The sequence below is a fragment of the Triticum dicoccoides genome, chromosome 3B, assembly GCF_002162155.2.
Source record: "Triticum dicoccoides isolate Atlit2015 ecotype Zavitan chromosome 3B, WEW_v2.0, whole genome shotgun sequence".
Classification (NCBI taxonomy): Eukaryota; Viridiplantae; Streptophyta; class Magnoliopsida; order Poales; family Poaceae; genus Triticum; species Triticum dicoccoides.
In genome coordinates, this window is record NC_041385.1 from 537,962,075 (window position 1) to 537,988,570 (window position 26,496).

The following is a 26,496-nucleotide window of genomic DNA, read 5'->3' on the forward strand; positions in this document are numbered from 1 at the left end:
CTGGAATGAATTCTTCAGCAAATTCTTCAGTAGGAATGACATCTTCAGTTGCCTTGAACTTGATAGAATCCTCAGGTGCTGGTTCATCTAACACAGAAGGTAGGTGCTCTCTTTGCGAGCCATTAGTTTCATCGAACCGCACATCTACAGTTTCAACAATCTTGTCAAGAACAATGTTGAAGACTCTGTAGGTGTGCGAGTCCTTTCCGTAACCAAGCATAAAACCTTCATGTGCTTTCGGTGCGAATTTAGAATTGTGGTGAGGATCTCTAATCCAACATTTAGCACCGAAGACTTTGAAATAACTCACATTGGGTTTCTTGTCAGTGAGGAGTTCATAGGCCGTCTTCTTGAAGAATTTGTGAAGATATACTCTGTTGATGATGTGGCACGCAGTATCAATTGCATCAATCCAAAAACGATCAGGCGTTTTGTATTCATCAAGCATAGTGCGAGCCATCTCAACAAGAGTTCTGTTCTTGCGCTCCACGACGCCATTTTGCCGAGGAGTATAAGGAGCAGATAACTCATGAGTAATACCAAGTTCATCAAGATAGTCATCAAGACCGGAATTCTTGAACTCAGTTCCATTGTCACTTCTGATGTGCTTGATCTTCACACCAAAGTTGGTTGAAGCCCTCGAAGAAAATCGTTTGAAGACTTCCTGCACTTCATGTTTGTAAGTAACAATGTGTACCCATGTATATCGAGAGTAATCATCAACAATGACAAAACCATATAGAGAAGCAGCATTAGTGACTGCTGAGTAATGATTAGGTCCGAAGAGGTCCATGTGAAGCAATTCGAATGGACGGGTAGTGGTCATGATAGTCTTCGCTGGATGCTTGGCCTTGGTCATTTTTCCAGCTTCACAGGCTCCGCATAAGTGATCCTTGAGGAATTTGACATTCTCAATGATAATGACATGCTTCTTCTTCGCAAGCGTGTGCAAATTCCTCATGCCTGCGTGACCAAGTGTCGATGCCATAGCCAGCCTTCTGAAGCTTTTGCAAGTAGGCACACGGCTGGTTGTGGTCCTGTGGAGAAATCAACAATATACAAATCTCCTCTCCTAAAGCCTTCGAAGACTTTGGAATTGTCAGCTTCCATAATCACAACACAACGATACTTGCCAAAGACAACAACCATATCAAGATCACAAAGCATTGAGACTGACATGAGATTGTATCCTAAGGACTCAACAAGCATGACTTTGTCCATGTGTTTATCCTTAGAGATCGCAACCTTACCAAGACCCAATACCTGACTTTTGCCTTTGTCAGCAAAGATGATATGCTTCAGATGTGACGGTGATAAAGGAGCATCCATCAAAAGATTCTTGTCACCAGTCATGTGATTTGTACATCCACTATCGAGGACCCATTCAGTGGTTTTGGGTTAGTCATCCTGCAGATGAATTAGTGTAACTTACAATCTCATATGCTTCATCAGTGAAGAATATGATATTAAGTTCATCAGATGAATTTCATCAAGCGGTAAACAGATATAGCAGTATGAGGACATGTGAGATGAAAGTTCATTTCATCATGGTTAGCCTGCGTCCTTTCAGGCAATTTTGTCAGGTCCCCAGCAAATTCTTCAGACATTAAGGCACGTCTGGAGACCTGATCCTGCAGAAGAGATTAGTTCTTTTTCTTCACCACCCACATCTGAAGGGGTGGCAAAGAGTTCATCACTCTGCGAGCACCATACGAGAATGGTGGCATAGAAGCCAAACCATTTCGTTTCACATAAGAGGGGTTAGAGTAAGCATATGAATAAGTAGAGAAATTCTTCGAGGACTTATGAACATAATGATTTGAAGAATAATGTGCATATTCGTAGCCCTTAGCTCTACCCTGCGAAACAGAGTTGTTAGCACGATGATAGTCATATGAGGACTTTGATCCATTTGAGGAATTTGATCCACGTGAGGAATTTGGTCCATATGAGGACTTGGATCCATATGAAGAATTAGGTCCATATGAAGAGTTTGTTCTGGGGTTCCCATTCTTCACAGGTGGTGTCATGAGGACATTCACCTGAAGACTTTCAACATAACTTTTGGGAACCCAGATTTTCTTCATAGGGGAACCGTTCCTGCAGTTAGTCCCAACATATCTAGCAAATACTTCACCATTCTGATTTTTGAACAGTTTATAGTTGGAGTCAAATGACTCATCAGAAGAATGAGGAGATTCACATGTAAAGCGAGATAGATTGGATGGATCAACTGGAGGTCCTTTTGCAGCAACCCATGAGGTTTTGGGGTACTGCTCAGGTTTCCAATATGTTCCATCAGCATTGAGTTTCCTCTCAAAGGCAATACCCTCTTTCCTAGGGTTTCTGTTGAGGATCTGCTTTTTGAGCACATCACAAAGAATCTGATGCCCTTTGAGGCTTTTGTACATGCCTGTTGTGTATAATTCCTTCAGCCCTGCATCATTAGTAGTACTAGCAGAGTCGTCAGATGAGGAATTAGTGATAGCAGAGACATGTGAATAATTTGTAATATTTAAAGCATTTGAACATTCAGGTGAAGAATTAGCAGATTCACGTTCAATGCACTTCAGACAAGGAGGAACAAATTCTTCCTGAGTAGCGCTGATTTGTTGAGCAAGTAATGAATCGCGCTCCTTCTAAAGATCCTCATAACTCACTCTTAGCTTCTCAAGATCTTGCTTTCTTTGAAGAAATTCATAAGAAAGCTTCTCGTGATCAGATAAGAGAGTGTTATGATGACATTGAAGGTTGTCAAACTTAGACTGAAGTCTCTGAAGATTTTTAGTTAAGTCTTTAGTGCGATCCATTTCATCACCCAGCATATCATCACTTTTGTCTAGCATGTTTTGAAGCTTTTCAATAGCCTTTTGTTGTTTCACAGCAATCTTAGCAAGTTTAGAGTAGCTGGGCTTAAGATTTTCATCAGATTCATCCTCACTTGATTCAGAGGAGGGGTATTTAGTTACCTTGGCACCCTTTGCCATGAAGCAATAGGTGGGAGCGTAGTCATCATTGCCTTCATCAGCGTTGTTGGTGTTGCCATTTTCTTCAGAGTTGAAGATAGACTTGCTGACAAATGCGGTAGCAAGAGCTAGACTTGCCACGTAACATGGATGGATCAACTGGAGGTCCCTTTGCAGCAACCCATGAGGTTTTGGGGTACTGCTCAGGCTTCCAACATGTTCCATCAGCATTAAGTTTCCTCTCAAAGGCAATACCCTCTTTCCTAGGGTTTCTGTTGAGGATCTGCTTTTTGAGCACATCACAGAGAATCTGATGCCCTTTGAGGCCTTTGTACATGCCTGTCGTGTACAGTTCCTTCAGCCCTGCATCGTCGGTGATACTAGCAATGTCCTCAGATGAGGAATTAGTGATAGCAGAGGCAGGTGAAGAATTTGTAACAGATGAAGCATTTGAACATTCAGGTGAAGAATTGGCAGATTCACGTTCAATGCACTTTAAGCATGGAGGAACAAATTCTTCCTGAGAAGTGCTGATTTGTTGAGCAAGTAATGAATCGCGCTCCTTTTGAAGATCTTCATAACTCACTCTTAGCTTCTCAAGATCTTGCTTTCTTTGAAGAAATTCATAAGAAAGTTTCTCATGATCAGATAAGAGAGTGTTATGATGACTTTGAAGGTTATCAAACCTAGACTGAAGTCTCTGAAGATTTTCAGTCAAGGCTTTAGTGCGATCCATTTCTTCACCCAACATATCATCACTTTTGTCTAGCATGTTTTGAACCTTTTCCTAGGCATGTTGTTGTTTGGTGGCAATGCAAACAAGTTTGGTATAGCTAGGTTCAATATCATCATCAGATTCATCATCATCAAATTCACAGTCACTAAATTCAGATGAGGAACATTCGGTTACCTCGACACCCTTTGCCATGAGACATGATGCAGAAGATGATGATTCCGGTTCGAAAGCCATCGTTTTGAGAGATTCCTTGAAGTCCTCAAACCAAGGATCATGACGGGTTCGATGACCTTCATAGACGTCGGAGATTCGGTCCCAGATAAGCTTTGCATTGCAAAGATGCATAATGAGCCTGAATTGGTCTCTGGATAGACAGGAACAGATGATATCCTTCGCCATGCAGTCAAGTCGAGTGTATTTGCGAATATCATCTACGTTCGCCGACTTGCATAGATCAGTAAGACCAATCTTAGTGACGGTCCACAGCTCACTGTCCCTTGCCATGAGGCACTTCCTCATCATGGCCTTCCACTTGGGATAATCATGACCGTCAAAGATAGGGCATGTCACTTTCTTCATACCTGCGGTCGACATAACTAAAACTCCAGGCGGTTAAACCAAAATCACACAGAACAAGGGAGTACCTTGCTCTAATACCAATTGAAAGTGCGTTATGTCGACTAGAGGGGGGTGAATAGACGATTTTTATGAATTCTTCACTGAGGAATTTGCCGGTGAGGAAATTCCTTAGTGAAGAACTATTAGCAGCGGAATAAATACTCAGAAATAAGCATAACAGAATACAAGCATGGTCATCATGATGAATTGAAGACTAGCACAGAGTACAGAGAACGTAATCACAGGATAGCACAAGATGAAGATAAACAGACTGAAGAAATTGAACTGAAGAAATTGAGAAAGTCTTCAGTCAAAGTCTTCAAACACAGATATGAACAAACACTCAACACAGTAATGAGGAAATGAAAGGGTTGAGGAAATAGAACTAGTAGGTTGGTGAAGACAATGATTTGGTAAACCAGTTCCAACTGCTATCTCAGTTGTATGTCTGGTTGGAGCGGCTGAGTATTTAAACTCGAGGACACGCAGTCCCGGACACCCAGTCTCTGAGCACGCAGCTCAGGACACCCAGTCCTCACCGTATTCTCCTTGAACTAAGATCACACAGATCCCGTCCAATCACTCGTGGCAAGTCTTCAGGCGACTTCCAAACCTTCACAGACTTGGTCACTCGGCAATCCACAATTCCTCTTGGATGCTCTAGACCTTGACGCCTAACCGTCTGGAAGAAGCATAGTCTTCAAAGGTAACAAGCGTCGGATCCATGCAGGATCAATTTCTTCAGTGATGCTCAATTACTTTGGGGTTTGTAGCTGTTTGGGTTTGGGATTTTCCTCACTTGATGATTTTCGCTCAAAGTCCTCGGAGGATGGGTTGCTCTCAAATGACAAGTGTCAAGTTCTCTCGGAGCAGCCAACCAACTAGTGGTTGTAGGGGGCGGCTATTTATAGCCTAGGGAGAAGCCCGACATGATAAGACATAAATGCCTCTCAATGATATGACCGTTAGGTGGATAAGATATTTTGGGACAGCTGGCGCGCAGCACAGCAACGGTCGGAAATTTGACTCTCAAATTCCTCAGGGCTATCATGTTCCTCACTGTGTAGGTAATTCACACTGACGAATTCCTAACTCCTCAATCAGAACAAATTCATCAGTGACCAGAAGAACTTTGTCTCTGTCACTGAAGAAAGTGACTGAACTGTATGAGATTTCCAAAGGCTTCACTCGAAGGGATTGGTAGGTGTAAGATTTTGAGTTGAGCATCACATGGAAATTTTTCCTTAGTATTTCCTCGACCCCCTTTAACAGTACGGTGTTTCCTATGACTCAAGAAAGAGAAAATGAAACTATGAAAACAAAAGTCTTCACGCTTCATGTTCCATAGATGAATACCAAGTCTTCAAGGTCACACCAATTTCTTCACTTTCAAAGTCTTCAGAAAGTCTTCAGAATATCAAAGTCTTCAGTTGAAGAACTTCATTTTTAGGGGTCGACTTTCTCTGTAAATATCAAACTCCTCATAGACTTATAGACCTGTGTACACTCACAAACGCATTAGTCCCTTAACCTATAAGTCTTCAATACACCAAAATCACTAAGGGGCACTAGATGCACTTACAACATGATAGCCTCCGGCAGGAAATTATGCGTGGAACCTGAAGGAAATATGCCCTAGAGACAATAATAAAGTTATTATTTATTTCCTCATATCATGATAAATGTTTATTATTCATGCTAGAATTGTATTAACCGGAAACATGATACATGTGTGAATACATAGACAAACATAACGTCACTAGTATGCCTCTACTTGACTAGCTCATTAATCAAAGATGGTTATGTTTCCTAACCATAGACATGTGTTGTCATTTGATTAATGGGATCACATCATTAGGAGAATGATGTGATTGACATGACCCATTCCGTTAGCCTAGCACTTGATCGTTTAGTATGTTGCTATTGCTTTCTTCATGACTTATACATGTTCCTATAACTATGAGATTATGCAACTCCCGTTTACCGAAGGAACACTTTGTGTGCTACCAAATGTCACAATGTAACTGGGTGATTATAAAGGAGCTCTATAGGTGTCTCCAAAGGTACATGTTGGGTTAGCATATTTCGAGATTAGGTTTTGTCACTCCGATTATCGGAGAGGTATCTCTGGGCCCTCTCGATAATGCACATCACTATAAGCCTTGCAAGCAATGTAGCTAATGAGTTAGTTATGGAATGATGCATTACGTAACGAGTAAAGAGACTTGCCGGTAACGAGATTGAACTAGGTATTGGATACCGACGATCGAATCTCGGGCAATTAACATACCGATGACAAAGGGAACAAAGTATGTTGTTATGCGGTTTGACCGATAAAGATCTTCGTAGAATATGTAGGAGCCAATATGAGCATCCAGGTTCCGCTATTGGTTATTGACCGAGAATAGTTCTAGGTCATGTCTACATAGTTCTCGAACCCGTAGGGTCCGCACGCTTAACGTTACGATGATAGTTTTATTATGAGTTCATAAGTTTTGATGTACCGAAGGTTGTTCGGAGTCCCGGATGTGATCACGGACATGATGAGGAGTCTCGAAATGGCCGATACATAAAGATTGATATATTGGAAGCCTATATTTGGATATCGGAATGGTTTCGGGTGAAATCGGGATTTTACCGGAGCACCGGGGGGTTACCGGAACCCTCCCGGGGGTTATTGGGCCTTCATGGGCCCTAAGGGAGAAGAGGAGAGGAGGCAAGAGGTGGGCTGCGCCCCCTCCCCTTCCTAGTCCGAATAGGACAAGGAGAGGGGGGGAGGGCGCCCCCCCTTTCCTTCCCCTCTTCCTCCTCCTTCCCCCTTTCTCCTTCTCCAACTAGGAAAGAAGGGAGTCCTACTCCCGGTGGGAGTAGGACTCCCCCTTGGCGCGCCCTCCTTGGCCGGCTGCCCCCTCCCCCTTGGCTCCTGTATATACGGGGACAGGGGGCACCTCTAGACACACAAGTTGATCTTCGTGATCGTTCCTTAGCCGTGTGCGGTGCCCCCCTCCACCATATTCCACCTCGGTCATATCGTTGCGGTGCTTAGCCGAAGCCCTGCATCGGTAGAACATCATCATCGTCACCACGCCGTCATGCTGACGGAACTCATCCCCGACACCCTGCTGGATCGAAGTCCTGGGATCGTCATCGAGCTGAACGTGTGCTAAACTCAGAGGTGCCGTACGTTCGGTACTCGGATCGGTCGGATCGTGAAGATGTAAGACTACATCAACCGCGTTGTCATAACACTTTCGCTTACGGTCTACGAGGATACGTGGACAACACTCTCCCCTCTCGTTGCTATGCATCACCATGATATTGCGTGTGCGTAGGAATTTTTTTTTAAATTACTACGTTCCCCAACAGTGGCATCAGAGCCAGGTTTTATACGTTGATGTTATATGCACGAGTAGAACACAAGTGAGCTGTGGGCGATACGAGTCATACTGCTTACCAGCATGTCATACTTTGGTTCAGCGGTTGTCACGCCCAATATGCGATACTATCCTAAAGAGACTCGAAGGTCCCACCAATGATAGAACCGCATATTGATACGCTTTTGCAAGGTGGATATCATTACATCAACATTACATAATAGATGGGGATACATAAAAAAGGCACACAATGCCACATGAATACAACATCATCTTACATAAGATCACCATCCGACTACGGATGAAACACAAACAGAAACTCAAACAACATCCACCCTGCTAGCCCAGGCTGCCGACCTGGAACCTATCCCCTGATCGAAGAAGAAGCAGAAGAAGAACACCAAACAAGCAAACATCGCTCTCGTGTCAAGATCATCGCAAACCTATACCTGCAACTGTTGTTGTAGTAATCTGTGATCCACGAGGACTCAGCAATCCCATTACCATGGGTATCAAGACTAGCAAAGCTTAATGGGAAAGGAAGGGGTAAAGTGGTGAGGTTGCAGCAGCGACTAAGCATATATGGTGGCTAACATACGCAAATAAGAGCGAGAAGAGAGCAAATGAAACGGTCGTGAAGCTAGCAATGATCAAGAGGTGATCCTGAACTCCTACTTGCGTCAATCATAACACAGAAACCGTGTTCACTTTCCGGAGTTCCTCGAAAAGAGACCATCACGGCTACACACACGGTTGATGCGTTTTCATTCAAATCTGGTGTCAAGTTATCTACAACCGGACATTAACAAATTCCCATCTGCCACATAACCGCGGGCACGGCTCTCAAAAGTTTATACCCTGCAGGGATGTCCCAACTTACCCCATGATAAGCTCTCGCGATCAATGAAGGATATTCCTTCTCCCAGGAAGACCCGATCAGTCTCGGAATCCCGGTTTGCAAGACATTTCGACAATGGTAAAACAAGACCAGCAAAGCCGCCCGATGCGCCGACAATCCCGATAGGAGCTGCACATATCTCGTTCTCAGGGCAACACCGGATAAGTCAAGCTACGAGTAAAACCAGACCTCGAGTTTCCCCGAGGGGGCCCCGCAGGCTGCTCGGTTCGGATCAGCACTTAGACAAGCACTGGCTCGGGGGGGCTAAAATAAAGATGACCCTCGGGTTGGCCGACCCAAGGGAAGGGTATAGGTGGTGGTGAGGCAAATGGTAAAACCAAGGTTGGGCCTTGCTGGAGGAGTTTTATTCAAAGCGAACTATCAAGGGGGTCCCATAAATCACCCAACCGCGTTAGGGACGCAAAATCCGGGAACATAACACCGGTATGACGGAAACTAGGGCGGCAAGAGTGGAACAAAACACCAGGCATAAGGCCGAGCCTTCCACCCTTTACCAAGTATATAGATGCATTAATTAAATAAGAGATATTGTGATATCCCAACATAATACTGTCCACCATGGAGCAATCTTCAACTTCACCTGCAACTAACAACACTATAAGAGGGGTTGAGCAAAGAAGTAACATAGCCAAGCAACGGTTTGCTAGGAAGGGTGAAAAGGTTAGAGGCTGACATGGCAATTTGGGAGGCTTGAAGAACAAATGATAGGTAGCACAACATAGCGATAGAACGAAGCAACTAGCATAGCAATGATAGTAGTGAGATCCAAGGTGACGGTCATCTTGCCTGAAATCCCACTAGGAAGAAGAACGAGTCCATGAAGAAGACGAACGGGAGTAGTCGAACGAATCCTCACAATCACAACATTAGCGGAACTAAGAAGCAACACCGGAAAGAAACAAACAACATGGTAAATGCACAAGCATAAACATGGCATGATGCACAAACAAGTATGATGCATGTCCGGTTTAATGAGGCATGGCATGGCAAAGTGCAACAACCAATACTACAAGTTAAGTGGGGCTCAATATGCAACGAGTTGCATATGACAAAACACCACATTCATTTATTTAGTTCTCTCCCGTTTATGTACCCAACAATATTAAATGTTGTTAAACATGGCAAGAGGTGAAGCATAAATAAACTAACTATTTAGGCAAGTTTAAATGAGGCCGGAACATCAAACAACAATTCCGGAAAATCCCCATGTGCATATTTTAGATTCGGTACTGTTCTGCCCTAAAACATATTTTATTGTTGTTAAACAGGAAAATAAAGTCCACCATGTTAAACTATGCATTTTTCTAGCCCATTTACATATAAAGAACATTTAAAACCGAGCTACGGTTATTTAGTTATGAAATAAATCATTTTAACATGGCATTTGAGCAAATTTAAACAAACAGCAAGTTTAAACATTTTAAACATAGATGAAAGTGGCATATTGTGAAAGTAGATGAAAAACTAAGCATTTTGCATATATAAGTTGTTTTCATCCGATGCATGGTTTGTGAGATATTAAATGCATGAACATGAGGGTTTTTCTGTAAAATAGCAGTTCCTGGATAAATAGCAAAATCGCAACAGGGAAAAAAACATGCATCAGGCTGAAACTGCAGGCTGGCCCAACTGAAAAAAAACAAAAGGAGGGGCGCTGGGGGTGGCCTCACCTAGTGGGCTGAGGCCCAGCCGGTGGAAGAGGTAGGCTGGCGGGGCGCTGGGCCTTGGCGAGGCAAGAGGAGGCCCACATGCGTGGCAGGCGTGCACTCAATGCAGCGCTGTTGCATCTCGCTACAGAAGAATGATAGTGGCGCCATGGCGACAGGAAGCAGGAGGTCGCAAGATCCCACGGGAAAGGAGCGAGGGCGAACAGATCCAAACATGAGGGGTCGAGGCAGGGGCTTGAGACGGCGAAATTGAAGGAGGCTACTGTTAACTGAAGAAAAACAGAGTTCAGACAGAAACAGGGGGAAGGGAAGGAGAGAGACAGCAGGGGAAAGGGGAGACGCGGTGAAGGATCTCACCAGCGGGTGGCTCCGGCGAGGGCACCGGTGGCCGAGGCGGGCAGACGGATCCGGGCAGTCCAGGGGTCGGGAAAGTGGTTCTCGACGACGAGGAACTTGGCGACGCCGGGGTCGAGGAAAACGGGTGGCGCGCGGCCATGGCTTCAGGTTCCATGTCTGGCGCTGAGACGGGGCGGAGGAGGTCGGCGGCGGCTGCTGCTCGAGGAAGGACGTCCATGGCTGCTCCTGCTTGGGGTTCCTGGTTAGAGAGAGAGAGAGAGAGATGGATTTGAGAGACAGAGAGAAAGACAGGAGAAGGAAGGGAAGGGACGGAACGGGGCTCTGGCCTGGTGGCACGGACGTGGTGGCGGTGTCGAGGTTGGAGGCGCGCGACGATGGGCAGACGCAGGCCAGGAACTTGGCGGAGCGGGGGTTTCCGAGGCAAGGAGGCAGGCACGCGTGCGTTCGAAGCAAAGAAGGCCGGTGGCGTTAGTGGTCTGCTCCAGCGAGCTGGACGGTGCTCGGGCGGCTGCAGGAGAGGAGCGACGGGCAGAGGAGCTCGGGCTCCTGCAGGATTTGGGCGGCGATGGTGGTTGCAGGAGGGAGGTGGTTGGCTGGTTGGATCGATGGAGGGATTGGGTGGATCGGGATGGATCCCGAGGAAGGAGAGGAGTGGATGACTGGCGGCGGCGCGATGGGACAAGGGGCTAGATTTTAGGGTTGCTGCCTTTGGTCTATATATATAGCAGTGGATTTTGTTTAGGGGCTATTTCGTCCCTCCGATCGAAATCGGACGGTCGGGAAAAATAGGCTAGGGAGTCCAATAAATAAAACGAAGATGTTTGAGGGATGTTTGGGGATGATCAGAACCCATTGGTAACGACTGCCTGGGTCGGGTTCGGGGAAGTTTCGGACACACACACAAAGGGGGGGTAGGCCGTCAGGTCAAGAGGGAAGCGAAAACCTGATTGGTCTGGAACGGTCAACAAAGGCAAAGCGGTCTGAGGGAAGGTGATGAAGGCAAAGGGGGGAACGGCAATAACGAGCGAATGCAAGTTTTTATGAAAACATGCGGATGCAATGCGTATGATGCCATGAGATGAAATGCAAGACATGAACAAAATGCAAAACAAAAGACAAAAAACCCAACCACGAAGGGAATATCATATCGCATCACCGGAAAAGGCAAGAGTTGGAGTTACAAATATGAAAAGTTATATCCAGGGTGTTACAACACTCCACCACTACGAGAGGATCTCGTCCCGAGATCTAGGATGGCACCGGAGAGAAACGGAAGAGGAAGAGAAGAGGTAAAAGTAAGTTGCTTCTTTGACGAACGAGTGAAACCACGAACCATGAGAGGTTGAGCAATTTAAAAGAAAGAGTACAACAGAGATGAACGAGATTGCAAACAATCCGTTAGAAAAGAGGAATAAGGAGTACAACGAGAGCCAAGATGTTTAGTGATAAGATAGGTATTGAAACCACTCCGGTTAAAACTTGACAGAGAAGGGATAAGATTGATATAATTTGCGCAGCACTCCGACTGAAAGAAGAAGGAAAACTTGATAAGATGAAAAGAACTTGAAGAGATGACACAACACTCCGGTTAAATGGATAAGCATGAAAAGAACACGATCCTCACAATTCGAGATGATGAGTGAAGAAAGCAACATCACCATGCCTCCAGAAGAAAGAATAGAAGATAGATCATTGGAATAAAAGAATGGAGAAGAAAATGCGAACTTCTGCCACAAATGATCTTGGAAAACACCCTTCCAAGAAGGTTAGAATGGAGTTGTTGGAAAACTAACAATGAAATGAATAAGCTTGTAGTGGGCTTATTGAAACATCTCAACACTTGAGGTGAAAACCGACCACTAAAGGAAACAATTGCTTGCTTTAGATCGACGAAGAGATGAACACTTCTTCCACCAAGATGATAAAGAGATAACTTGGATCATTGATAAGCACCACAAATAGCAACATTCCCAATGGAAGGCTTTAGGTGAAATCTATACCAAGATAACTCCAAAGAAGAGATTGATGGATTTAAAATACCTCATTCTTGACAACATGTGACTCATGAAACACGAATGGAAATTGTCAAGAATGATATAACGCCATCTCGAAGATAAGGTAGAAGGAATTGCACTTCGAAATGCAAGAAGAAGAATACTTGAACTCCTCGGGAAAAACATGTGTTGGGCACCATGTTTATTTGAGTATAGCTTGGCGGATCATAACTCCAAGAAAAATCTTGAAGAACAATTGAAGAATGAAAAGGAATCCTTGATGAACCACCATGTAGAGCTTCCATGAAAAACTCCGGTAATAAAAGAATGATAGAAAGAAAGAGAAGTTGAAAACACCAGGTGAAGCCTTGCAATGAATTAGATGGAGCATCACGACGATATAATCGAGAAAACTTGGAACTCCGGAAAAAGGAAAAGATGAAACACTAGAACGGAGAATTACTTCATCATGAACAATTTCCAGAAGAAAAGAATTGAATCACCTCGAAGAAATAAGAATAAGATTTATTGTATGCTTATCCTTTATCAAATTAAATTGATGACAAGCTATGGATTTGGCATACTACTTATTCCCGTAGAAAGGATTAAAAGAGATATAGCACAAGCTTGAGAAGGTATTGATGGAACCACCGGTGGGATTTGGAAACAACGAATATTTGATATGATAATGAAGGAAGTGAAATCTTGAACGAACCACCGTAAGAATTGAAAATGAAAGTAGCAAAGGCACAATTCACCGAGAAGAATTGGAAAACAAATGAAGATACTTGAGGGGATTTAGATACATGAGAACAAAGAGATCATGAACTGATTAGAGGGTATTTGAACAATGCACCGGTAAGATTTGGAGAATGATAGCTACACGCTGAGAATGAAGAATTATGACATGATGGCCTTCGGAGGAAAGAAATGGAAACAACTCATGAAATGCTCCGGATGGTAAGAAAAGAATTGCCACAATCAAAAAAATTATGAGGATAGCATGAAGCTAGAACCATGAATATTCAAGAGAATGGACTTCTTTGGTCTTCAAATGTTGAGAATGATGATGAGAACCACCATGAATTGTTGAGATACTCCGGGAGAATTAAAAGAGGAAAGGTTGAGCCAAAGATGAAAAGAATTTGAAAACAACCTTGGAGAAGGCATGTGACTCATGAAAATTCATTCTTACGTCAAACTTGGAAATGAATTTGAGAATCGCTCCTGATAATTCGAAGAGTCAAGTAAGATCCTGGGAAAAGACCTGTGGGTTAGGGCCCACTCAAAAGAAAACACCGTTGAAAATGATTTTAAAGAGAGATTGCACCGGTTGAATTAAATGGCTTGAATGAGATAACAATCTCCAAATGGCTTGAACGGATTAAGAATGGAAACACAAATCTTCTGAGATATCTTCAACACTCTAGAACAAATGAATAGCAAGAGGTGAGTGATTGAGAGGTGCACCGGCATGAGAAAGCATTTGACACGAGGAAAGGAATATGATCAACATTGAAAGCTTGAATTGGATCCACCGGAGAAGCAAAAAAGAATGGAGGATGATGAACTTGAAGCTCGTGAGCATCTTCACGATGGATCACCGGATCAGAACATTGATTGAAAAGAGTGAAGTGACTTCACATGAATAAATGGATACTAGATTAAAATAAATGAGTCCTTGAAGAAAAGGGTGGGAGGGTGGGGAAAAACAAAGACAACTTGGGATGAACGAAACAAACACCATTGAGAAAACTTAGAATTGATCTTGCGGATGGGGAGAATGATGGGATCATCTCGAAGAGAAGCGCACCGGTTGGAAAAGAATTAACATGACAACCTCAATGATAAAAAAGGATTAGTATTCACATAGCAATATGAGAACACTGTTGAGGAAAGGTATGGATTCAACATTTGACTTCGAAGCAACTCGAATACCACAAATAAAATAAAATAAAGGACTTGGCTTGCAGAATAAGCCGGAAACAAACATATGATAGAGATTTACCCAATCCCATATCATGCATCTGTCGGAAAGATATTCTAGGAGCTACTTGAATTCCACCTATAAACTCCCGAAACTTTCTGGTTATGCAATCTGGTGTTGGGGATACAGGGGAAGCAATATATCTCACCCAAACTAACAATCCCTACATCCAGCTGTATCCATCCGTCAACACACAACCAAGAAAACTCCGGAAATCGTGTACCTCAACCTTCAAAAAGCATCCGTTATACGAGCTATGGCAATACTCCCGAACTCCCCAGTACTGGGTGACGTCGAGGTTATCTCACCAACAACTGCATAAAAGAGATTTTTGATGTCGGCAAAACTCAGGTATTCCAGAACTGCAATGGTAAAATTATGATGACAACACCTCGGAGCTCAACTCCCCGGGACACTGCCACAACCCCTAAATGTCAGGAGGCACCAAGAACAATGTTCTCGTCATAAGAGTATCGGAATGATCCCAAGATACCCGTGTGATCCTAATTTTTTTAGTGAAATTTGAGGAGAGGAAAGTCAAAACATCTACGTCAGGAGTCCTCACCAGAGCAACGAAGGGGGCTGAGGAGTAAAAAGAATCCTACTCTCCGATATATATAATCCTAAGACTCAAAATAGTTTTCTTCTAGACTCAACAACGGCCAACAAACAAGGGGGCTCCTATGGTCGGTTGAGGCTCTGATACCAACTTGTCACGCCCAATATGCGATACTATCCTAAAGAGACTCGAAGGTCCCACCAATGATAGAACTGCATATTGATACGCTTTTGCAATGTGGATATCATTACATCAACATTACATAATAGATGGGGATACATACAAAAGGCACACAATGCCACACGAATACAACATCATCTTACATAAGATCACCATCTGACTACGGATGAAACACAAACAGAAACTCAAACGACATCCACCCTGCTAGCCCAGGCTGTCAACCTGGAACCTATCCCCTGATCGAAGAAGAAGCAGAAGAAGAACTCCGAACAAGCAAACATCGCTCTCGCGTCAAGATCATCGCAAACCTGTACCTGCAACTGATGTTGTAGTAATCTGTGAGCCACGAGGACTCAGCAATCCCATTACCATGGGTATCAAGACTAGCAAAGCTTAATGGGAAAGGAAGGGGTAAAGTGGTGAGGTTGCAGCAGCGACTAAGCATATATGGTGGCTAACATACGCAAATAAGAGCGAGAAGAGAGCAAATGAAACGGTCGTGAAGCTAGCAATGATCAAGAGGTTATCCTGAAGTCCTACTTATGTCAATCATAACACAGAAACCGTGTTCACTTTTCGGACTCCGCCAAAAAGAGACCATCACGGCTACACACACGGTTGATGCGTTTTAATTCGAATCTGGTGTCAAGTTATCTACAACCGGATATTAACAAATTCCCATCTGCCACATAACCGCGGGCACGGCTCTCGAAAGTTTATACCCTACAGGGGTGTCCCAACTTAGCCCATGATAAGCTCTCGCGATCAACGAAGGATATTCCTTCTCCCAAGAAGACCCGATCAGTCTCGGAATCCTGGTTTACAAGACATTTTGACAATGGTTAAACAAGACCAGCAAAGCCGCCCGATGCGCCGACAATCCCGATAGGAGCGGCACATATCTCATTCTCAGGGCAACACCGGATAAGTCAAGCTACAAGTAAAACCAGACCTCGAGTTTCCCCGAGGGGGTCCCGCAGGCTGCTCGGTCCAGATCAGCACTTAGACAAGCACTGGCCCGGGGGGCTAAAATAAAGATGACCCTCGGGTTGGCCGACCCAAGGGAAGGGTATAGGTGGTGGTAGGCAAATGGTAAAACCAAGGTTGGGCCTTGCTGAAGGAGTTTTATTCAAAGCGAACTGTCAAGGGGTCCCATAAATCACCCAACCGCATTAGGGATGCAAAATCCGGGAACATAACACCGGTATGACGGAAACTAGGGCGGCAAGAGTGGAACAAAACACCAGGCATAAGGCCGAGCCTTCCACCCTTTACCAAGTATATAGATGCATTAATTAAATAAGAGATATTGCAATATCCCAACATAATCCTATCCACCATGGAGCAATCTTCAACTTCACCTGCAATTAACAACGCTATAAGAGGGGCTGAGCAAAGCAGTAACATTGCCAAGCAACGGTTTGCTAGGAAGGGTGAAAAGGTTAGAGGTTGACATGGCAATTTGGGAGGCTTGAAGAACAAATGATAGGTAGCGCAACATAGCAATAGAACGAAGCAACTAGCATAGCAATGATAGTAGTGAGATCCAAGGTGACGGTCATCTTGCCTGAAATCCCGCTAGGAAGAAGAACGAGTCCATGAAGAAGACGAACGGGAGTAGTCGAACGAATCCTCACAATCGCAACATTAGCGAAACTAAGAAGCAACACCGGAAAGAAACAAACAACATGGTAAATGCACAAGCATAAACATGGCATGATGCACAAACAAGTATGATGCATGTCCGGTTTAATGAGGCATGGCATGGCAAAGTGCAACAACCAATACTACAAGTTAAGTGGAGCTCAATATGCAACGAGTTGCATATTGACAAAACACCACATTCATTTATTTAGTTCTCTCCTGTTTATGTACCCAACAATATTAAATATTGTTAAACGTGGCAAGAGGTGAAGCATAAATAAACTAACTATTTAGGCAAGTTTAAATGAGGCCGGAACATCAAACAACAATTCCGGAAAATCCCCATGTGCATATTTTAGATTCGGTACTGTTCTGGCCTAAAACATATTTTATTGTTGTTAAACAGGAAAATAAAGTCCACCATGTTAAACTATGCATTTTTCTAGCCCATTTACATATAAAGAACATTTAAAACCGAGCTACGGTTATTTAGTTATGAAATAAATCATTTTAACATGGCATTTGAGCAAATTTAAACAAACAGCAAGTTTAAACATTTTAAACATGGATGAAAGTGGCATATTGTCAAAGTAGATGAAAAACTAAACATTTTGCATATATAAGTTGTTTTAATCCGATGCATGGTTTGTGAGATATTAAATGCATGAACATGAGGGTTTTCTGTAAAACAGCAGTTCCTGAATAAATAGCAAAATCGCAATAGGGAAAAAAACACGCATCGGGCTAAAACTGCAGGCTGGCCCAACTGAAAAAAAACAAAAGGAGGGGCGCTGGGGGTGGCCTCACCTAGTGGGCTGAGGCCCAGTCGGTGGAAGGGGTAGGCTGGCGGGGCGCTGGGCCTTGGCGAGGCAAGAGGAGGCCCACATGCGTGGCGGGCGTGCGCTCGATGCAGCGCTGCTGCATCTCGCTGCAGAAGAACGACAGCGGCGCCATGGCGACAGGAAGCAGGAGGTCGCTGGGGCGGGGCTCTTTCCGCCAGATCACGCAAGATCCCACGGGAAAGGAGCGAGGGCGAACGGATCTAGACACGAGGGGTCGAGGCAGGGGCTTGAGATGACGAAATTGAAGGAGGCTGCTGTTAACTGGAGAAAAACAGAGTTCAGACAGAAACAGGGGGAAGGGAAGGAGAGAGACAGCAGGGGAAAGGGGAGACGCGGTGAAGGAGCTCACCAGCGGGTGGCTCCGGCGAGGGCACCGGTGGCCGAGGCGGGCAGACGGATCCGGGCAGTCCAGGGGTCGGGAAAGTGGTTCCCGACGATGAGGAACTTGGCGACGTCGGGGTCGAGGAAAATGGGTGGCGCGCGGCCATGGCTTCAGGTTCCATGTTCGGTGCTGAGACGGGGCGGAGGAGGTCGGCGGCGGCTGCTCCTCGAGGAAGGACGTCCATGGCTGCTCCTGCTTGGGGTTCCTGGTTAGAGAGAGAGAGATAGAGATGGATTTGAGAGACAGAGAGAAAGACAGGAGAAGGAAGGGAAGCGACGGCACGGGGCTCTGGCCTGGTGGCGCGGACGTGGTGGCGGTGTCGAGGTTGGAGGCGCGCGACGATGGGCAGACGCAGGCCAGGAACTTGGCGGAGCGGGGGTTTCCGAGGCAAGGAGGCAGGCACGCGTGTGTTCGAAGCAAAGAAGTCCGGTGGCGTCGGTGGTCTGCTCTAGTGAGCTGGCCGGTGCTCGGGCGGCTGCAGGAGAGGAGCGACGGGCAGAGGAGCTCGGGCTCCTGCAGGATTTGGGCGGCGATGGTGGTTGCAGGAGGGAGGTGGTTGGCTGGTTAGATCGATGGAGGGATTGGGTGGATCGGGATGGATCCCGAGGAAGGAGAGGAGTGGATGACTGGCGGCGGCGCGATGGGACAAGGGGCTAGATTTTAGGGTTGCTGCCTTTGGTCTACATATATATAGCACTGGATTTTGTTTAGGGGCTATTTCGTCCCTCCGATCGAAATCGGACGATCAGGAAAAATAGGCTAGGGAGTCCAATAAATAAAACGAAGATGTTTGAGGGATGTTTGGGGATGATCCGAACCCGTTGGTAACGACTGCCTGGGTCGGGTTCGGGGAAGTTTCGGACACACACGCAAAGGGGGGTTAGGCCGTCACGGTCAAGAGGGAAGCGAAAACCCGATTGGTTTGGAACGGTCAACAAAGGCAAAGCGGTCCAAGGGAAGGTGATGAAGGCAAAGGGGGGAACGGCAACCACGAAGGACAAAGTTTTTATGAAAACATGCGGATGCAATGCGTATGATGCCATGAGATGAAATGCAAGACATGAACAAAATGCAAAACAAAAGACAAAAAAACCCAACCACGAAGGGAATATCATATCGCATCACCGAAAAAGGCAAGAGTTGGAGTTACGAATATGAAAAGTTGTATCCGGGGTGTTACAGCGGTGTTGTTGGATGAAGCGGCCCGGACCAACATTACGCGTATGCTTACGCAAGACTAGTTTTACCGCCGTGCTTTGCACACAGGTGACTAGCGGGTGTCTGTTTCTCCAACTTTAGTTGAACCGAGTGTGGCTACGCCCGGTCCTTGCAAAGGTTAAAACATCACTAATTGACGAACTATCGTTGTGGTTTTGATGCGTAGGTAAGAACGGTTCTTGCTCAGCCCGTAGCAGCCACGTAAAATTTGCAACAACAAAGTAGAGGACGTCTAACTTGTTTTTGCAGGGCATGTTGTGATGTGATATGGTCAAGACGTGATGCTATATTTTATTGTATGAGATGATCATGTTTTGTAACCGAAGTTATCGGCAACTGGCAGGAGCCATATGGTTGTCACTTTATTGTATGAAATGCAAACGCCGTGTAATTGCTTTACTTTATCACTAAGCAGTAGCGATAGTCGTAGAAGCAATAGATGGCGTAACGACAACGATGCTACGATGGAGATCAAGGTGTCGCGCCGGTGACGATGGTGATCACGATGGTGCTTCGGAGATGGAGATCACAAGCACAAGATGATGATGGCCATATCATATCACTTATATTTATTGCATGTGATGTTTATCCTTTATGCATCTTATCTTGCTTTGATTGACGGTAGCATTTTAAGATGATCTCTCACTAAAAATTATCAAGAAGTGTTCTCCCTGAGTATGCACCGTTGCGAAAGTTCTTCGTGCTGAGACACCACGTGATGATCGGGTGTGATAGGCTCTACTTTCAAATACAACGGGTGCAAAACAGTTGCACACGCGGAATACTCAGGTTAAACTTGACAAGCCTAGCATATAACAGATATGGCCTCGGAACACGGAGACCGAAAGGTCGAACATGAATCATATAGTAGATATGATCAACATAGTGATGTTCACCATTGAAACTACTCCATCTCACGTGATGATCGGACATGGTTTAGTTGATTTGGATCACGTGATCACTTAGATGACTAGAGAGATGTCTGTCTAAGTGGGAGTTCTTAAGTAATATGATTAATTGAACCTAAATTTAATGTGAACTTAGTACCTGATAGTATTTTGCTTGTCTATGTTTGTTGTAGATAGATGGCTCGTGTTGTTGTTCCGTTGAATTTTAATGCGTTCCTTGAGAAAGCAAAGTTGAAAGATGATGGTAGCAATTACATGGACTGGGTCCGTAACCTGAGGATTATCCTCATTGCTGCACAGAAGAATTACGTCCTGGAAGCACCGCTGGATGCCAGGCCTGCTGCTGATGCAACTGACGATGTTAAGAACGTCTGGCAGAGCAAAGCTGATGACTACTCGATAGTTCAGTGTGCCATGCTTTATGGCTTAGAATCGGGTCTTCAACGATGTTTTGAACGTCATGGAGCATATGAGATGTTCCAGGAGTTGAAGTTAATATTTCAATCAAATGCCCGGATTGAGAGATATGAAGTCTCCAATAAGTTCTATAGTTGCAAGATGGAGGAGAATAGTTATGTCAGTGAACACATACTCAAAATGTCTGGGTATAATAATCACTTGATTCAACTGGGAGTTAATCTTCCTGATGATAGTGTCATTGACAGAATTCTTCAATCACTGCCACCAAGCTACAAGAGCTTCGTGATGAACTATAATATGCAAGGGATGGAGAAGACTATTCCCGAGCTCTTCGCAATGCTAAAAGCCGCGGAGGTAGAAATCAAGAAGGAGCATCAAGTGTTGATGGTCAACAAGACCACCAGTTTCAAGAAAAAGGGCAAAGGGAAGAAGAAGGGGAACTTCAAGAAGAACAGCAAACAAGTTGCTGCTCAAGAGAAGAAACCCAAGTCTGGACCTAAGCCTGAGTCTGAGTGCTTCTACTGCAAGCAGACTGGACACTGGAAGTGGAATTGCCCCAAGTATTTGGCGGATAAGAAGGATGGCAAAGTGAACAAAGGTATATGTGATATACATGTTATTGATGTGTACCTTACTAATGCTCGCAGTAGTACCTGGGTATTTGATACTGGTTCTGTTGCTAATATTTGCAACTCGAAACAGGGACTACGGATTAAGTGAAGATTGGCTAAGGACGAGGTGACGATGCGCGTGGGAAATGGTTCCAAAGTCGATGTGATCGCGGTCGGCACGCTGCCTCTACATCTACCATCGGGATTAGTTTTAGACCTAAATAATTGTTATTTGGTGCCAGCGTTGAGCATGAACATTATATCTGGATCTTGTTTGATGCGAGACGGTTATTCATTTAAATCAGAGAATAATGGTTGTTCTATTTATATGAGTAATATCTTTTATGTTCATGCACCCTTGAAGAGTGGTCTATTTTATTGAATCTCGATAGTAGTGATACACATATTCATAGTGTTGAAGCCAAAAGATGCAGAGTTGATAATGATAGTGCAACTTATTTGTGGCACTGCCGTTTAGGTCATATCGGTGTAAAGCGCATGAAGAAACTCCATATTGATGGACTTTTGGAATCACTTGATTATGAATCACTTGGTACTTGCGAACCGTGCCTTATGGGCAAGATGACTAAAACGCCATTCTTCGGAACTATGGAGCGAGCAACTGATTTGTTGGAAATCATACATACTGATGTTTGTGGTCCAATGAATATTGAGGCTCGCGGCGGGTATCGTTATTTTCTCACCTTCACAGATGATTTGAGCAGATATGGGTATATCTACTTAACGAAACACAAGTCTGAAACATTTGAAAAGTTCAAAGAATTTCAGGGTGAAGTGGAAAATCATCGTAACAAGAAAATAAAATTTCTACGATCTGATCATGGAGGAGAATATTTGAGTTACGAGTTTGGTTTACATTTGAAACAATGTGGAATAGTTTCGCAACTCACGCCACCCAGAACACCACAACGAAATGGTGTGTCCGAACGCCGTAATCGTACTTTACTAGATATGGTGCAATCTATGATGTCTCTTGCTGATTTACCGCTATCATTTTGGGGTTATGCTTTAGAGACAGTCGCATTCACGTTAAATATGGCACCATCAAAATCCGTTGAGACGACGCCTCATGAACTATGGTTTGGCAAGAAACCAAAGTTGTCGTTTCTTAAAGTTTGGGGTTGCGATGCTTATGTGAAGAAACTTCAACCAGATAAGCTCGAACCCAAATTGGAGAAATGTGTCTTCATAGGATACCCAAAAGAGACTGTTGGGTACACCTTCTATCACAGATCTGAGGGCAAGATTTTCATTGCTAAATTCGGATCCTTTCTAGAGAAGGAGTTTCTCTCGAAAGAAGTGAGTGGGAGGAAAGTAGAACTTGATGAGGTAACTATACCTGCTCCCTTATTGGAAAGTAGTCCATCACAAGAACCGGTTCCTGTGACAACTACACCAATTAGTGAGGAAGCTAATGATATTGATCATGAAACTTCAGATCAAATTTCTACTGAACCTCGTAGGTCTACCAGAGTAAGATCTGCACCAGAGTGGTACGGTAATCCTATTCTGGAAGTCATGTTACTTGACCATGGCGAACCTACGAACTATGAGGAAGCGATGATGAGCCCAGATTCCGCAAAATGGCTAGAATCCATGAAATCTGAGATGGGATCCATGTATGAGAACAAAGTATGGACTTTGGTTGACTTGCCCGATGATCGGCAAGCCATTGAGAATAAATGGATTTTTAAGAAGAAGACTGACGCTGATGGTAATGTAACTGTCTATAAAGCTCGACTCGTTGCGAAAGGTTTTCGACAAGTTCAAGGGGTTGACTACGATGAGACTTTCTCACCCGTAGCGATGCTTAAGTCTGTCCGAATCATGTTAGCAATTGCTGCAGTTTATGATTATGAAATTTGGCAAATGGATGTCAAAACTGCATTCTTGAATGGATTTCTGGAAGAAGAGTTGTATATGATGCAACCAGAAGGTTTTGTCGATCCAAAAGGTGCTAACAAAGTGTGCAAGCTCCAGCGATCCATTTATGGACTGGTGCAAGCATCTCGGAGTTGGAATAAATGCTTTGATAGTGTGATCAAAGCATATGGTTTTATACAGACTTTTGGAGAAGCCTGTATTTACAAGAAAGTGAGTGGGAGCTCTATAGCATTTCTGATATTATATGTAGATGACATATTATTAATTGGAAATGATATATAATTTCTGGATAGCATAAAGGGATACTTGAATAAAAGTTTTTCTATGAAAGACCTCGGTGAAGCTGCTTACATATTGGGCATCAAGATTTATAGAGATAGATCAAGACGCTTAATTGGACTTTCACAAAGCACATACCTTGATAAAGTTTTGAAAAAGTTCAAAATGGATCAGGCAAAGAAAGGGTTCTTGCGTGTATTACAAGGTGTGAAATTGAGTCAGACTCAATGCCCGACCACAGCAGAAGATAGAGAGAAAATGAAAGATGTTCCCTATGCTTCAGCCATAGGCTCTATCAAGTATGCAATGTTGTGTACCAGACCTGACGTATGCTTAGCAATAAGCTTGGCAGGAAGGTACCAAAGTAATCCAGGAGTGGATCACTGGACAGCGGTCAAGAACATCCTGAAATACCTGAAAAGGACAAAGGATATGTTTCTCGTATATGGAGGTGACAAAGAGCTAGTCGTAAATGGTTACGTCGATGCAAGCTTTGACACTGATCCCCGACGATTCTAAATCGCAAACCGGATACGTGTTTTTATTAAATGGTGGAGCTGTAAGTTGGTGCAGTTCTAAACAAAGCATCATGGCGGGATCTACATGTGAAGCGGAGTACATAGCTGCTTCAGAAGCAGCAAATGAAGGAGTCTGGATGAAGGAGTTCATTTTTGATCTAGGTGTCATACCTAGTGCATCGGGACCAATGAAGATCTTCTGTGACAATACTGGTGCATAGAGATTTGCAAGATACATACGGATCTGAATGTTGCAGATCTGTTGACTAAGCCTCTTCCACTTGGGAGACTGAAGGAAATATGCCCTAGAGGCAATAATAAAGTTATTATTTATTTCCTCATATCATGATAAATGTTTATTATTCATGGTAGAATTGTATTAACCGGAAACATGATACATGTGCGAATACATACACAAACATAACGTCACTAGTATGCCTCTACTTGACTAGCTCATTAATCAAAGATGGTTATGTTTCCTAACCATAGACATGTGTTGTCATTTGATTAATGGGATCACATCATTAGGAGAATGATGTGATTGACATGACCCATTCCGTTACCCTAGCACTTGATCGTTTAGTATGTTGCTATTGCTTTCTTCATGACTTATACATGTTCCTATAACTATGAGATTATGCAACTCCCGTTTACCGAAGGAACACTTTGTGTGCTACCAAATGTCACAATGTAACTGGGTGATTATAAAGGAGCTCTACAGGTGTCTCCGAAGGTACATGTTGGGTTGGCGTATTTCGAGATTAGGTTTTGTCACTCCGATTGTCGGAGAGGTATCTCTGGGCCCTCTCGGTAATGCACATCACTATAAGCCTTGCAAGCAATGTAGCTAATGAGTTAGTTACGGAATGATGCATTACGTAACGAGTAAAGAGACTTGCCGGTAACGAGATTGAACTAGGTATTGGATACCGATGATCGAATCTCGGGCAAGTAACATACCGATGACAAAGGGAACAAAGTATGTTGTTATGCGGTTTGACCGATAAAGATCTTCGTAGAATATGTAGGAGCCAATATGAGCATCTAGGTTCCTCTATTGGTTATTGACCGAGAATAGTTCTAGGTCATGTCTACATAGTTCTCGAACCTGTAGGGTTCGCACGCTTAACATTACGATGATAGTTTTATTATGAGTTTATAAGTTTTGATGTACCAAACATTGTTCGGAGTCCCGGATGTGATCACGGACATGACGAGGAGTCTTGAAATGCTCGAGACATAAAGATTGATATATTGGAAGCCTATATTTGGATATCGGAATGGTTTCGGGTGAAATCGGGATTTTACCGGAGCGCCGGGGGGTTACCGGAACCCTCCCGGGGGTTATTGGGCCTTCATGGGCCCTAAGGGAGAAGAGGAGAGGAGGCAAGAGGTGGGCTGCGCCCCCTCCCCTCCCTAGTCCGAAGAGGACAAGGAGAAGGGGGCGGCGCCCCCCCTTTCCTTCCCCTCTTCCTCCTCCTTCCCCCTTTCTCCTTCTCCAACTAGGAAAGAAGGGAGTCCTACTCCCAGTGGGAGTAGGACTCCCCCTTGGAGCGCCCTCCTTGGCCGGCCGCCCCCTCCCCCTTGGCTCCTTTATATACGGGGGCAGGGGGGCACCTCTAGACACACAAGTTGATCTTCGTGATCGTTCCTTAGTCGTGTGTGGTGCCCCCCTCCACCATATTCCACCTGAGTCATATCGTTGCGGTGCTTAGGCGAAGCCCTGCGTTGGTAGAACATCATCATCGTCACCGCACCGTCGTGCTGACGGAACTCATCCCCGACACCCTGCTGGATCGGAGTCCGGGGATCATCATCGAGCTGAACGTGTGCTGAACTTGGAGGTGCCATACGTTCGGTACTCGGATCGGTCGGATCGTGAAGACGTACGACTACATCAACCGTGTTGTCATAACGCTTCCACTTACGGTCTACGAGGGTACGTGGACAACACTCTCCCCTCTCGTTGCTATGCATCACCATGATCTTGCGTGTGCGTAGGACATTTTTTGAAATTACTACGTTCCCCAACAGAACCTGTGTCCAGGAGGGCCACCAGGCGCTCGCCATGGATCATGACCGGTAAGAGCATCGTCCGTTCATCACAGATGCCGGCCAGCGCGTGAAGTGACACCACGAGGGCGGTAGCCAGGGCGGGCGCGGGTGCCGCTGCGGGCTCCGCGAGGGCTGGGGCGCCGAGGCCATCCTCCGGGGTGTCATCCTCGGTCTCGTCTGTCGTCTCCAAGTACAAGAGGCGCGGGCAGACATGGCCCGGTGCATAGGGCGCATCGCAGTTGAAGCACAGGCCCAAGCGCCGGCGTTCCAGCTGCTCCGCCTGAGTAAGGCGCCGGAACGGCCGCGTCGGTGCCGGGGTGGCTGCCGGGGCGACGGTGGAAGACGCTGGTGATGTCG